The sequence below is a fragment of the Clarias gariepinus genome, chromosome 26 (assembly GCF_024256425.1).
Source record: "Clarias gariepinus isolate MV-2021 ecotype Netherlands chromosome 26, CGAR_prim_01v2, whole genome shotgun sequence".
In the NCBI taxonomy this organism is placed as follows: domain Eukaryota; kingdom Metazoa; phylum Chordata; class Actinopteri; order Siluriformes; family Clariidae; genus Clarias; species Clarias gariepinus.
In genome coordinates this window covers 22,840,001-22,855,333 of record NC_071125.1, presented here as the reverse complement: position 1 = coordinate 22,855,333, position 15,333 = coordinate 22,840,001, and the positions used below count along the sequence as shown (strand labels likewise).

Sequence of the window (15,333 nt, the reverse complement as noted above, 5' to 3'; positions counted from 1 at the left end):
TCAAAAGATTATATAAGAGATTAATTAAAGGGCTAAATGGCACGCTAACTGTTAAATAGTCCACATCTACCACCACATGCTTGACTAATAAAAGCCTACAGAGGTTCAGTTTCTGAATTCTATGTTGTTGTTTTTTTCTTTAAAAAAAACAGGACAATAAGATGTTTATAACATATTAATAAAACAGTCTATCGAATGGACTGGATGGAATTAATAAAACCCGCAATTATTTCTGTGCAGAGTGTCCTGATTGATTTACGTGCTCGTATCTGTCGTGAGACGCTGTGCGGCGTATAATATTATTGCCCTGATGAACACTGATCAGGGAGCAATCCCTTCCTGACTTGACCACCTTCCCCTTTCTCGAATCACACTAATCTCTCTGGAGAAAAAGATCTGTAAAGTAGTCATTTCCTGCAGTTCCCCCCAGCTGATAAACAGCAACTTCGGGGTTAGACTCATTAGAGCCGCGTGATTGGCAGATGCTAAGATTCACATCAATTGCCCTACTTCTGTGATTGAGAGCCGCGGATACGGTGTGCGGATGTCAAAGCCGAGAGCGACGCTCCGACCCCAAACAATGAGTCAATCAGGAAAAATGTTTTGGCCGGCGTTGTCTGCGAGCCTGGATATGTCAAAGGAGACCTTGATTGGTAAGGAGATAAGTACGGTTCCATTAAAACAGGGACGGTCTGACGTCGCCGTCTGAGAGGAGGGTCGTCAGCCGTCTGCCGTCGTCGGCCGTCATTAGATCGCTGTTTGCATCGCCGTAGGCAAGTTTAAACTCTGTATATCTTTCATTAGGGCTTATTCTGGAAAGCTTACACGATGGAATAGTGCGTAAGCCATTTGGTCAAGCTCTTGCTAACAGAATAAAGATCACCTAGGTGTCTAATGCGCTATGATGAATAAATCTTTCCAGGCCAGAATAACATAACCGCCCATTTCCGAGCGAGCACCCACGTCCAGAGCTCGTTTACGCAATCAAATGCAAATCTGTCCTTAAAGTAATCACATGTCTTATATAATGGAGTGCACAAATGTCACTTGCAGATATGTTTTAACCCCAAACGAGGTGCGACAGATCCCGAAATGACAGGCAATTCCGCTGAAACCAATGCATTTTTAAACATCAGCAATTATGCCAAATGGACAGGTTTGGAGTAATATTTGCATTTTTGCAAAATACATGATGAAAGCAGGCATCAAAGTCAATTTGGCTCAATCTCAGCAAGGTATCACGCGCCAGGGGGAAAAAAACATATAATAAATAAATGAAATAAATAAATAAATAAATCGCTCCCTGAGAATTTTCAAATGAAGACGGTGGTGTGTATGATAAAGGCAGTAGCGAATGAAGACTCGTGCAGAAAGAAGTTCAAATAAAACCGTAATTACAGTATGAAATGAAATAAGAGTGGATGTGAAAGCTTCACGCTTGCTGTATGACAGTGTACAGACGCGAGTAAAGGCGGAGCAGCGGTAGTAGGAAAGCTGCTGAAGATAAACATCTCGCTAAACTAATCCAGATTGAACTTTGAATGCATTCCTTCCATGCCTCACTTAGTTAAAAAAAAAAAATTTCACAAAAATTCCTTTTAGCTCACAGATCCATCAATGCGCAAGAATATTCCACCAGCAGGTAAATCACCAAGCTTGAGACATTATTAGCTTATAAAGGATCATGAATTAAAACTATGGCAAAAACGTGGCACCAAAATGATCTCTGAATACGCAACAAAGTTCTCTGTCAGGGATTTTCGATTGCTCGGTTGTCCAATATGTCATAAATCCCGTCGAAAAAGAGAGAGAAAAGTCAAAAGCCATCCAGTTTATGTAGTGACTTAGCATCAATAAAATTAAATTAAATTGAATAAATAAAGTTATCATGGTAAATATGAAAAGGTATGAAATGATCATCTAGTCACGTTAATGATATAACGGGACACGCTGGGCTGCAGGACGGCTCTGCACTTGTCGAGGTTCGAGTGTGACGGCTGCTTTCTCCTACCTGTCAGCAGTGCAGGGGAGTTCAACCTCGTCTCTGAAGAACTGGAGACCGACACGCTGCCCGCAGAAACTCTGCTTCTAATTCACTGAAAATATGAGAGGAGAAAAAAAAATATATGAACGTCTACACAAAACTTTTAATCTGTATACAGTAAATATGATAGATAAATGAATAATGAAATCTGGAAAAACTTTTGTGCACAAATGAAGTATGGAATATAAAACACACAAAGTCTAACAGTTACAGGAAAATAATCAACTACAACAAGTCATACTTTTTGCCGTTCATAGTTACATTTAAAGTTGAGGAATGTCTATGAGGTAAGTACGACTAGTGTTATAGCAGCTGTAAACAATCTTTCCATCGCAAGTCTTGGAATTATAAGTCAAAAGAATGATCAGCTTTTCATTTTTAAATTGTAGTAGTGATTATAACAAAATGCTGACACTCCTTTTCTATATTTATGTTCTCTTAGTTCATGTGTACACATAGTTTGCAGTGTGTACTGCAACACGCAGTTTTATATAAACCTGTGCTACTGTCAGAACTGCTGTTTTAGAAAACTAACCATTACTCTCTGACCAATCAGTGAACAATTCCACATCACTGCAGTATAAAAAAATATATTTTTTAAAAGACTCGATGCAAAATTCACACATGCAGCAGTAAAAGTGAACATACAGCATTATATAAAAACCACACACAGACCTTATAGTTACTGAAATCCATGTGCAATATATATATATATAAAGTAGGCCAGCAACTACCAATAATCCTCATCAGAAACAAATCTGATGAGTCTCAAAAGTATATGATTAATTCTTTGATATTAATCATGTAATTCTTTCATATAAAACAAAGCCTGAGCTTTATTTGCTAAGAATATTTGACCTTGTCGGGGAGAGTTAAGACGCTCCGGCTTGGATTGAAAAGAAGGGGGAAAAATGCATCTAAAGATTAAAAATAATGCTTGAACTATTACCGAGGATTATGAACGAAGGAAAATTGCTTTTCATTTTGATACAGTGCTGATTTATAAGCAAATAAGGAGCAGGTGGTAGCCTACATTACAGGCTGCAGCAGGAAACAAGGTTTTTCACAAAAGATATGTGAGGTTTTCATTTTGTGCCCTTCCTTCCTCAAACACTAAAATTAAAGCAATACCTTGTAAGAGCAACACAATCTGTTCTCGATTCATGCTCCACAGCTCCAGGATACAAGACTGGAAAGAAATGCAGAACGCTTTTGATCTTCGCACATTCATGAGGAAAAAAAAAGTCCTTTATGGCTATCAAGTATGTCTCACTTTGAGAGTGAATCTTGTTTCATCGAGCTGTGGCGTGTGTTTATATGTGAATGAGAATCGTTCCAGAGGCGACATAACGTTCCTGTCAGGCCAAAGCTGCATTCGCCTAACTGACTTTCATCAAAAATAACACGCTTAGTGTCAGATGCTACTGGTTTTTTTCTAGATATAAGGAATTCGTGTTATATATTTTTTTTCTTTTCTGAAATGAGTTTCTGCTACGAATATATTCTTTGATTGTACGTGTAAAAGTTTCAAACCTGCTTAAAAAGTTTTTAAATGTTCAAAAGTACTCATTGCTTCGGCCATACTGAGACATAACAGATCTTGAAATGACAGAATTATCAGCTGGATTGTAAATTCATGCAGTGTTTCCTTTTGTAGTAAAACAAAAGAGTTAAAGCAGACAAAATTCAGTTCTCTTAATAATAAAAAAAAAAAAAAAAAACAATAAATGGTCTTCTGTTATTGCAAACTATATGGTATGTAAGTAAGAAAAATCATTATTTGGTACAGATGTTATCAGAACTATGTATGAAAATGCATTACATCTTACAGTAGACTTATGTTTTATAAACATCGGACAGTTATAAAAGTGAATAACTTTCTACTGCATTAAAAAATTAAACTAATTTTACTGAGACTAATTTAAAACTTTACTGCATAACTCATTATTATACATATTGTATTATTATATTATTGTATTATTATATTATAAAATTGTATTATTATACAATATTCCTTTCAACTGCATGTTATAAGCATTCCTTGTTAATATTTCTTCCAGGTCAAATAAGAAGAAATCGGAAAAAAGGGTCAAATGTATAAAATTAGGAATAATCAAATGTGTTTATTAATAACAACAACAACAAAAAAGTTACCACTTATCTTCTGTGTTTTGAAATAAGTCCTTTAAAAATCTAATGTGTTTATTAGCGTGTGTGGCACAGTTTTTTTTTCTACATAATTCAAAAAATTTTTAAAGATATACAACAAAGAGTCTAAAATTAAACATAAAGATCAGAACAGTCATTTATTTTGTTAATTAAGTCTAAAAAAGACTGAAATTGTGAGCTTCATTTAATGCTTTTTTTATAAAGTCTTAACTTCTGAACACTGTGCATGAAGCATTTAACAAAGACACCAGAAATCTAATTAAAGTACACAATGTTAGCACGATGTTACAGTTTACATGGACCTGAAACACCTTGACTGTAGGTCTGCAGGTTTACTCACTCTTCCTAAACTTCGGCTGACATTTTTGCCGCGATTAGGTAAAGTTATAAAACTTATTCATCCACATTACACTTTCTTCTTAGGCACCTGCTCTCAATGACTCTGCAATCCCACTTTATAGTTATCTTTAATAATACATTATGAATTGTTTACGTCACTAATACCAAACAACCTCTGTTCCATTTTGTATTGTGTATTATCATATACTGGAATTTTTCTTTAATTAATGAATTGATACCAGAGAGATAAAAATTTTTTTTATAAAAACTTGTAGCAGAATATTTACACTCAGAAATAACATGTATATGCATTCGCTTTACCGTTAAACAAAAACTGATCCAGTTCTCAGTGTGTCCATTAAAAGAGCTGATTTTGGTGATATACTCTGTTATAAACACTACTTATAACTAATTTTAAGAATATGAATATTAAATAAGTAGGAAGACACTATATAACATGAGAAGAACTATAAAGCAGGATTCTTCTGTTTATAAATATACAAGCTGAATAAAATAACATGTGAAGTGTTATGATTTTATCTCCACATCATGAGGAAGATTAGTGTTTGATCTGAAGGCTTTACCTGCACTGAACCACTGATAAATATATTTTAAAAACCTAAAGTCACAATATGAGAAGAGGAATTTAAGCTTATCATAAATTAATCTAATTTTAAGAGAAGTATATGTGTGTGTGTGTGTGTGTGTGTGTGGTTTGTTTAAATCCCTTGATTAGTTTTGATCTCTTAATCTAAAATGACAGGGAATATTCAGGATATGAGTTCCATTACTGTTATATCGGTGCAGCAACAAAGGTTATTCATGCATGCTTAGTATTTCAACATCTTCAAAATTGCAACTCAAGTCAATACAGGAATTTAATATTGGACGTATATTAGATAGACAAATATTTCAGGGCTGTGGTGTGTGTGTGTGTTTTTCTTTCTTTTGTACAGGAAACTTTTTAGATGAAACAATTAGAGAGCGCATTTCAATCGACCTCTTGAACAAAGCTGATGGGCATTATCAAGTACGAGTGCGGAGTGGCAAACAGAATGGAATTTAGGATGCTTTTTTAGAGTAAACTACTCTTTTGAAGTACTTTGATTAGTTTACTACTTGAAAAGCTTCTAAAGCCATTAATGCTGTAAGGTTACACTCGTCTGATGTTCAGGGTGCATTTTTAATGTCTCTGCTTTTAAAGAGAGGACGTGCAGATGTTTCTTTTATCCTCCAGCTGTAGATATATTTATATATATATAAGTGTATGTATATATAGGTAATATTTTTCACAAATGTGGTGACCTTGCTGTTCAGAGCCAGAGGCCTTCGAGGTACAGTATATGCAAACATGGCAACATGGACACCTCAAAAGAGGGCCCGCGTTTGATGTTGATGGCGGCCATTTTCAAAGCAAGCGAAAGATACCCATAGGCTTGAATTCCATCAAACACCTTTGATATATGTGTTTCTGCAGTGTTTATAATTACAAACAAGGCACATCATGATTAAAACATTGAGGGAGAAACGTGGCCAGGCTGGGTTTAACTAACAGCCATGGTATATGTGTGTGTGTGTGTGTGTGTGTGTGTTTGTGTGTGTGTGTGTGTGTGTCACAGAGTGAGAAGGTTAAATCTTAAACTGACAATACTACTTTAATACCATTTTCCCTTAAAAAAAAATAAAAAAAGCAGATAAGTCAATATTGAAATTATTGCCCAGCCTTATATGTTGCAAATGTTATCTGTATCTGCACGTGGCCAATTTCTTTATAATAGCGCAAAAAAACTCTGTTTTGAAATCTGTGTCAATAAAAAAATAAAAAAAAAAATAAAAAAATAGTAATAACATTTGAGAATAATCTGATACTCAGGATCAGCATTGGGATGAAAAATGATAAGCAAAATATTAGATATTACAGAAATCAACCTGATCCCGTAACCCATTACATATAACGTTAACATATTTTTAGGACTGATTTTTTTGTTTATTTTTTGTTTGTTTATCACATAGTATATAGATACTTTGTTATTGATATTATTAATGTGTATTTGTAACATAAGTGATTTTTGTGTAAACAATTGTTTAAAAAATGAAATATCTGTATCTTTGTATGTTAAAATGTTAAAAATGCATCAGATAGGGCACAAACATTCAATAATATTCATGGTTTAGTATTAGTACCAATATCAAGTGGAAATCAAATAGTCAAAATAAAACAGTAGGCATAAAATACATTTTTACGTTGTTCATATGAGACCATTAAAGATATATATAGTGCTATTAAACTCCTGCGCCGTACTATACAAATAATAATGCATCTTTTTTGTTTTATTGCATGTTTTATTCCTGTTAATCAGAAGGAAATTGCTCCTTGGGAAGATTTTTAATTGGTTTCCGTCCATGTTTGCTCGGTTGTCAGGTAAGTGACACCCTGGAATAGTAATAACGTCAGTCAATTTAACAGGAATCCACTTCAAAGTGTCGCCAATTCAGGACATCTAAGCCATTTTGGAAACTTGGGAATAGTCTCCATCATCATGTGCCTGGCACAGTGGGTGATTTTGTCCAGAAGCCATGTTCTGCGGAAGTCACACGTACTGTCAAATGGTCAAGGGCTGTCGTGCCGAGATTAATGAGGAAGCTCAAGGCCCTCTGGGGGGTCGAAGGAGGGGGTTAGGCGGATGGAGGAACACACGCACACACACATTCACTCACAGAGACACACACACACACATACAGGCTAATTCAGTCTGGATGCCTGGAATATGCTTCACTTGACATTTAGGTAATTAGCAGGAATTATGATTCGATGAGTGTTTACATAATCTCAACTGCTATCAAATGGTCTGTCACAAATAGGAACTGATTTCTGAACATGCGCCGTAGTCGGTCACGCTCTTCTGTTCTTCCATTACATAACGCTGTGTGTGAGCGGGGATTCCACGTTGTTGTGCGGTCTGGAAAATAATCAACGATGCAGTGATGCACTGTTACACCCAGAGGTTATCCCCGTGAATCAGCTGTTACTATACAAACGGTAACCATAACATATTTATATGAGGGCATAAAAAAAATATTAAACCTGTTAAAGGAAATGAATTGATATTTGATATGAGGATTCGAAAGCGCTATGGTTACGAAACGAACATCTGGCTTTCCGTATGTGAAAAAATAAAAAATATATTACATTAATCAGCAAAACGGCTTTTTTCCACCAACTCGACAAGCGAATGCATTCAAGCAAAACGCCTGCACTTGTCTCTTTAGCGCTGCACTCTTTTGATCCCTATGTGTGGTCTAAATGAAAACCCAAACAGATCCATTCCCCCAAGTTCCCTCACAGACGTGAGGATCAATACACGGACATGTGGGTATTGATCAGCGTAATAGTGGCAGTACTCACAAATTTGCCAAAACAAGACCTTTTTTTTTCTTTTTCTCCTGGAGGTGTCGGCCCTGCAGCTTGAGTGCTCTAAGGGTAATGTTTTTGCAATGTCCATGGATTTTATAGACTACTGGATTATATAGTATTACGTCGTTCACCTTACAATCAAAGCTACTCGAAAACGACACGCGGCTTTATCGAGCGTTTAAGGAAAGCTGGAGAAGGGGCTTCTGTCTAGCTCGGGGTGAGCCTTTAAAAAGTTTTAATATTGGAATAATTACGGTCACACCAAATTTGATTTTTGGCTTAAGAGAGTGTTCACTGGAATCTGGTCTGTTAAAAAAATATGAGATAATATGGTGTATTAAAGCAGAAAACCCACTTACTGGTACTACTATGCGAAATATGAAATCATTTTATGGCCTTTAATGTCTTACCTTATTATTATTATTATAACACATTAGACAGTCCCTACTACCGCATATCTAGTAACTACACTAAAGCTAATAAGTAAGAATTAAAGCAGTATTAAAGTCTCAGGAGCTGTCAGAAATTCCTAATTTTCTTATTAGTCCATTTGTCAAATCCGAATCTGAAAATCTGATTATGTTGATTAATTTTCCTGTTTGTTTGTTTTTTTTTCATACTGCACATAATAATAGAAAACAACAAAAAAGAATTCATATAAACGTATTTTTTTAATATATGAAGAACATGGAGCTGGAGCTAAATAAATGATTCAAAGTTTTTTTGTACCACTAAATCTAGGATTTAATTTCCTCTTTTCATGTGTTGGTTTAAATCTGAACTTACTGCAAGTGATTAGATTCTGAGTTCGGGCAATCAAACTGAGTTCGCTTGGTACCGGACCCGAGTGTGAAGTCAAACCCTTAACACCTCACGTCCATGTAAGTGCTAAAAAGTCGCACTCTAACACCGACCCTAACAAGGCTTCGAGATCATCAAAGCAGACACTTTGGTGATCAAAATTTTTTTTTTTGCTGTTGACAGCTGCGAAAGTGTATCGGGCAAAGACTTTTAAGATCTGCTAAACCGCATCAGTGTTCCGTAAGCCTCATTAACACCGAGGTAACTGCAGTAGCTTTTGTAGCCATTGTGCAATCGGTGATAATTACTGTAGTTGCTGCAACACTGCTCTAAATACTTCAAAGTTGTGCAGATGATTTACATAATCCCCATTCAGAGAGATTGGTGGTGCAGTTTACTCTGAATGCGTCTCTGAATGTCTGGGGTTGGACATCAAAGACTGCCACTTTTCATTTACGACACCATATGTTAATGAGCAGCATTCAGGTTTTTTTTTTTTTTTTTCTCTTCTTGATTACTGTGTAAGAGTTATACATTAGTCACAGGACCTACATTTAAGAAAACATAAAATGCAACATCATATTCTTGTTCATGCACCAGACCTTAAAACATAGTACTCTTTGTTTGACAGAAATTCTCCACATCACATCTCTGTATCTAAGGAAAAATCCAGACTAATATGCAGACAAAAAAAAAAGTTTGACCTGAACATGTCTGTCTATGATAAAATGAAACACACACACACACACACACACACATAGTATATGCCTCGTTTTTTATACAAGACTAAACAATTGATTTTTGCGAATCATTTTAATACATCATGACTCCCTCTCCCACTTTTCCCAGTAGACCCCTGGTGTGGAGTGGAACCATGGTACGTCTTTAGCAATAATGCAAAATCAATGAGCAGAAACTGAGCTATCATCGCCTTAAATGCAGGCTGCTATTTTACTGATTTCTAATTAAATCCACAGTACGTTCAACCTAAAAAATTGGATCCCTACATGATGGGAAATGAAATACATTAAAAAAAATTTTGTAGGAGCAAAAAAAAAATAATAATAATAAAAAAATAAAAAAAACTCATATTCTAAATGAAAACACATTGATTCCTTTGGCTGCTCCAAATGCTAAACAAACCGCAGTGTTTTGGAATAGATATATGTATGGTAATTCTTTCATTTATCTTTGAGATATGGCCAAAGTGCGAGAGAGAAAGAGAGAAAGAAAGAGAAAGCCTTCTTCTATTTGCAGTTCCATTAATCTCCTGAAGCTTTAAATGCATAATCCAAAGGAAGACAAAGCAAAAGTCCAGCACCCGTCACCCGGGATTAAATATTCATGCTGTATGCCTCTCTCCGCTTTTACACCGACAGCGTCCATGCTCGCTGCTCTTTGATATGGAGTCAGCTAAGGCGCTTACGTGACCGCTCGCCCGTGAACGAGGAGGACAGCGCAATCAGAAAAAGTACCAGAATCAACATGAAATAGCCAGCAATTACTGGCAGTTTTTTTTTTTCACTTTCTCGCTCTCTCTCTTTTTCACCACAGTGGGTGGAAACAAGGAGGGCGTATATAAATTCAGTGTGTTCTGGAAGAGAACTGGTTGGGGGGCGCAGGAAAGTAACTACACCCAGAAGTGATTATGTACTCATTCCAGTTCTGTCACTTTGTGTTTACACGTTTGTCAATGACATGGCTATCAAGTCCTTTATCATTTAAACAGCATATAATTTAAAGTAATGCTTTTAGAGGTCGTTATTCAGGCATCCTTAGACAAAAAAAAGAAGACAAAATGAGAAGCCAGGCTTGTGTAGATCTGTGGATATGTTGTCAAATTATGTATAACTTGACAACTCCCAAAAAAGCCCATTTCCGATCAGAAGAAATTACAAGCCTGACATGAGTCAAGCACGGTGAGGTATACAGTATATTTACAGATTTTTTTTTTTATAAATCTGCTATCACAATGGTAAACTACTTATCCTGTGTTAAATGTGTGCTAATGCTATCCAGCAGGTTCGACCTAAACACTTAAACATTTGGTTCTGTATACATTACAATGACATATTTAATTTTTTTCTTTGGAATATGTTTACAAAGCTGAGTGGCAAAAAGGCGAGTGTTTATCCAGCCTCCTCGAATATTCACACAGTCGATCACCTACAGCCTGGGAAGTTCATCATTCTAACACATTCTCCCTCACAGTTTGGCGTTTTTTCCTAAATTCCTCCTGTTCATCGTGATCATATTTTCAGTATAAAGCTATCCATCTAACTACAGTTTGATCACTGGAAAAAAAAGAATATTTACATCCAATCAATGTCATAATAACTACACCATAATGACACATAACAAAAATAATTATAATTAACTGCAGCCATTCAGTGCTTGGATACTTGTAGACGCTGGAGTTTGTTCTGACTAGAAAATATGTCAGAACAAAATGAAATGTGAATGAAATCAACAGAAACAGACATTGCATCTTCGCAAATCTAGTAATTATATGTTTAATTATACATTTACAGAAGTCAGAGAACATGATCAGCGAGATTGCATGTGGGTTTTCCAAATGCCATCTGCTACCTTCACAGTAGGTTAGGATGAAAACCTTAAAAAATGAAGTTCTCTATCAAGATCAGAGTTCAATAGCAAGCTTCTGATCAGAATTATTTTTTTTTTTTTGCTGTTTTCTTTCTCTCTCTCTCTTTTCTATCTGCTGGCTGATTGCCAACCTGTGAAGATAAACAACTCTCCAAGATGTACATGAACCTCGATAATTGAATCTTATCCTCTCTGGGAAACATGCAGTAGTGATTTGATGACATCATTAATCAATATACAGTGCATTACACGTCTCACAATTTCTCAGAATTTGGTGAATAAAGAGGAATACGCCCATCAGGTCGGGATCATGTTAATGAAAGGACCTTGCGGACTTGATCACCGCTCCTTCACTTGAAGGCCTGTCATTCAGGATTTAACTGATTCTCTGAATCTGGCTCTTTTCAGCTGTAAATCCTGATATTACAGTCCTCCAGGCTTCTTTTTTTTTGACTGTTTTACAGAGCCATTTAAATAAGAGACCAGGGTGGAAAAGTGTGTCAAGGGTCTGTAACAGATGTCTAGTGGTCTATCTGCTCTCCCTTTGGCTAATTTAGCACTATATTGAGCCTTCAGGGAGGATTGATGGTCCGAGAGGAGGGGCCTGCTCTCCTCCACATGAACAAGTCCCAGGAGGAAGCGGCCACAACTTCCAACACTTTATTACTGGTCAATTTGGAGTCTTCTTTCACTTGGGTGACATGGCTTAGGAGATGTCACAGACTGGCCAATCAATACTTGAAGCTTAGCGGGCTGAAGTGTCTGCCACCACGAATGGCAGCAGCTGTGGCCGCACTCACTCTTGACCTGTTTATTGGACGGTAATTACTTGCGAAGTGCTCAACATTTGGCTCGGCCTGACCAGAGCACATTAATGAAGACAAAAGGAAGAAAGAAAGAAAAAAAAAAGTCACAGCTTTGTTTGATCAATGTGTCCTTGAGCTTGTGTGCTGTATTTTAAATGCAATGGAGATTAAAAGAACGCGGATCTCGTCGGTCGGTTATTATGCTTATTTGTTGATCAAGCAGTTGATTTTGATTCTAAAACGGTATCGATATTTGGCAAGGAATCAGGCTGTTATACAGTAAGGCAGCAATTGGCTTTAAAAAAAAAAGTGGAAAGTGCACTTTCCTCCCACAGAATGCCTGATCGACCGGCACTATCTCCTGATATTTCTTGCCTTATTTCCTCTGAATGAAGAGGACGAGCAGGCAGCGGTTGTGTTAGGCTGCGGTTTGCCCGTGGCTCGATGTTCTTGACTTGTGGTGCAGCAAGCCGCTCAGCATGTAAGCAAGCCAAAGCCCGCTAGCTAGAGAATGTATTGATCCTATAGATTTCCTCCGAAAGATGTGATAATGATACATCATGGCCAGATTTAGCTGAACAAACTGTTAGGGAAGTGTGAAACCAATTTTGAAACATAAAGACCGGAATGTTCCGTTTGTAACACCTCGACAGCAGAGGAGGTGAAGACAAAAAAAAATCTATAAAAGATCTCGAAATGCCTTTAGCATTATTGCATTTGTGGCTAATTGAAGCCTGCATGGAATTTGAACATTAACAACATATATAGAGATTGATGTTATTTCCAAGAATGTATGTTTACAACATACTAATTTTGCAGCAGCGCTTATTTGAATTAGAATAGTTGAAGTGCAAAAAATGAAAATAAATAAACAACACCTCCTTGTGATTGCGATAAATTCTGTGAGCAAAATAGCAATTAGTCTCAACACTATATAAGGATGAAATGTTGTACCATGATCTCTCTTTTCAATTCTTTTCAAAACATACGCTGATAATCCAGCATGAAACACATCAACCCCCTTTCATTTTTCAACCTAAATCAACACATCTGTGCTTTAAGCTTCTTACAACACGAAAGTATTGCACTTGTGTAAGTTTTTTTTTTTTTTTTAATAAAATCCAGACTGAACGTTCCCCCATTTTCTAGCTGATTAAAATGTAATCACTGATTATTCTAACCCACAATCTTTTTTACATCAGGGGGAACATTTATTTTAATCTCGATTTTTTAATTACTTGGCCAATTTCTACTTTCATGAGAAAATATTCATCTCCTTTTTTTTTTTTAATATGCAAATTATAAGATGAAATAAAAGATGGAAATAAATAAATAATAAATAAAATAAAAAGAAACCACTTCGGGCTATATTCCTGGTATCTAACGGAGAAACTTTAATTTAATGACACAGCAGATTATATGAATGAAATGTCAGAAATGGCGTGGCTCTACATTTGTATGTTGTAAGCTTAATCTGAAATATTGCAGATAGTAAAGAAGAGAAGAGAAAAAAACTTTGTGCGACATACTGAACATGATTGCTGATCATGTACTTTGGATATATTTTAAATAACTGTAATAAATTAATAGTTTATATATGTACATGTCTTAATATCTGAACTTATTATATAACTACTACAATATAATGTACTGTATAAGAGAAAATAATTTGTCGTTAAACTAAGATTTCAGACTGTTTTTATAGTTTGCCTTTATTCTTATTTTAATAAAACCTCTCTTTTTTTGCCTATATACTTTTCTAGTACACTGTACATCTAGTTCAATAGCTGTAATTTTATATTTTTTGCCTTGTTTTTTTTTTTTTCTCCCCCTCTGCTTATCTAAATGCTGGAAGAAGCCGCCATGCTGAGTGGTCATTTTGGTGCTGTAATGGCCAAATCAAAATAACAACATGTCTCTTCACACAAAATGACCACAGCATGATGCTGCCAGCTGAAATTAATTCCACCTTTGACTGAGGCTGGGAGACACTCCGAGGCCCTGCGATCTACTGTAAAAGTCTTGAATATGTAGGAGGCCTTATCTTTCCCTCGCCGTTTTTCGCCGCAATTCAATCTCCCAAAGTTCAGGATTACACTGATGGAAATGTACATCAAACAAAAACATTTTTTTTTTTTTTTGGCACTGGTGCGCCTCCCCGAGCCATCGGGAGGGGAAATGGATTTGCAGCGGTGTGACGAAAGGTAGACGTCTTTGTGTTGGGAAAAGGAAATGAAGGGTCACAGCGAATTCATCGTTTTAGCACATGATGCCTCAAAACTCGAGATTTTGACGAAATAAGAAATAAGCAAAATGCCGATGAAAAAAGGACGTCCTAATATCACTTATCCCATACGGAATCCCATTTTCTATTAACATTCATTAGCTAAATCAGCATATAATATGGGTAGGGTCATAAAAAGAGAGAGGAAAGAAAAAAAACATATAGAAAAATCTTATGTTTCACTAAAAATCCCCCTAATGTGAAAGCATGTGTTAATGCTGTACATTCGGTTTTAACTTTAGCATATGGCATGTGTTCCCCATAACAGAAGATCTTAAACACTCGCTTAGCTCTGGAAAGTGAAATCTTCATGGTTGTGTGAGTGATTTGATCATTTCAGAGTTTAGAAAGTCATGCATGCCACATTTTATTGTCTTCATGTGTGTAACAAAAGCACGACCCACAGCAATGGATACTGTATATGACAATAATAAATAATATTAGGGCATGACGAACTTCGACTGAAATTAAACTAAACCAGTCAACAGGATTTAAAAAAATACAAAAAAATAGCCTTTTTATGTTTAATATTAATTTAAATAGATGCTAGATTTATTAGGGTATATTCTTTTGCAAACCATCGTATTCATTGTGAATGCACGCAGGACCGCAGTAGTGTCACAGCCACTTGACGTCTCTATTCAGCTTGTAATGTTGTAAATAATTGCAGACAATTAGCATCTTATTAATGAGGCTGAAACAAAAGGCCAGCTCCCTTGGCGCACTTTTTTTTTTCTTCTTCAAAACTAAACCACGCTGCTGTTGACAATATGCCATCTGTCTCCAAATCCACAGGCAAAGAGCAGCCACGCTCAGTGCTTAATATGACATGTTGAAACATTAATCGCCCCCTTGGGCTAACATAATT

The 15,333-nt window shown here is 36.2% G+C and overlaps 1 long non-coding RNA gene across 1 annotated transcript in view; it reads right to left on the bottom strand.

Annotated features, from left to right (window-relative positions):
• LOC128514352 (uncharacterized) overlaps window positions 1–15,333 on the bottom strand; it is a 45,938-nt gene that overhangs the window by 11,643 nt on the left and 18,962 nt on the right. Inside the window, exon 4 of the long non-coding RNA XR_008356446.1 lies at window positions 2,012–2,096. This is a non-coding gene — a long non-coding RNA (uncharacterized LOC128514352). The remainder of the gene's footprint in view (window positions 1–2,011; window positions 2,097–15,333) is intronic.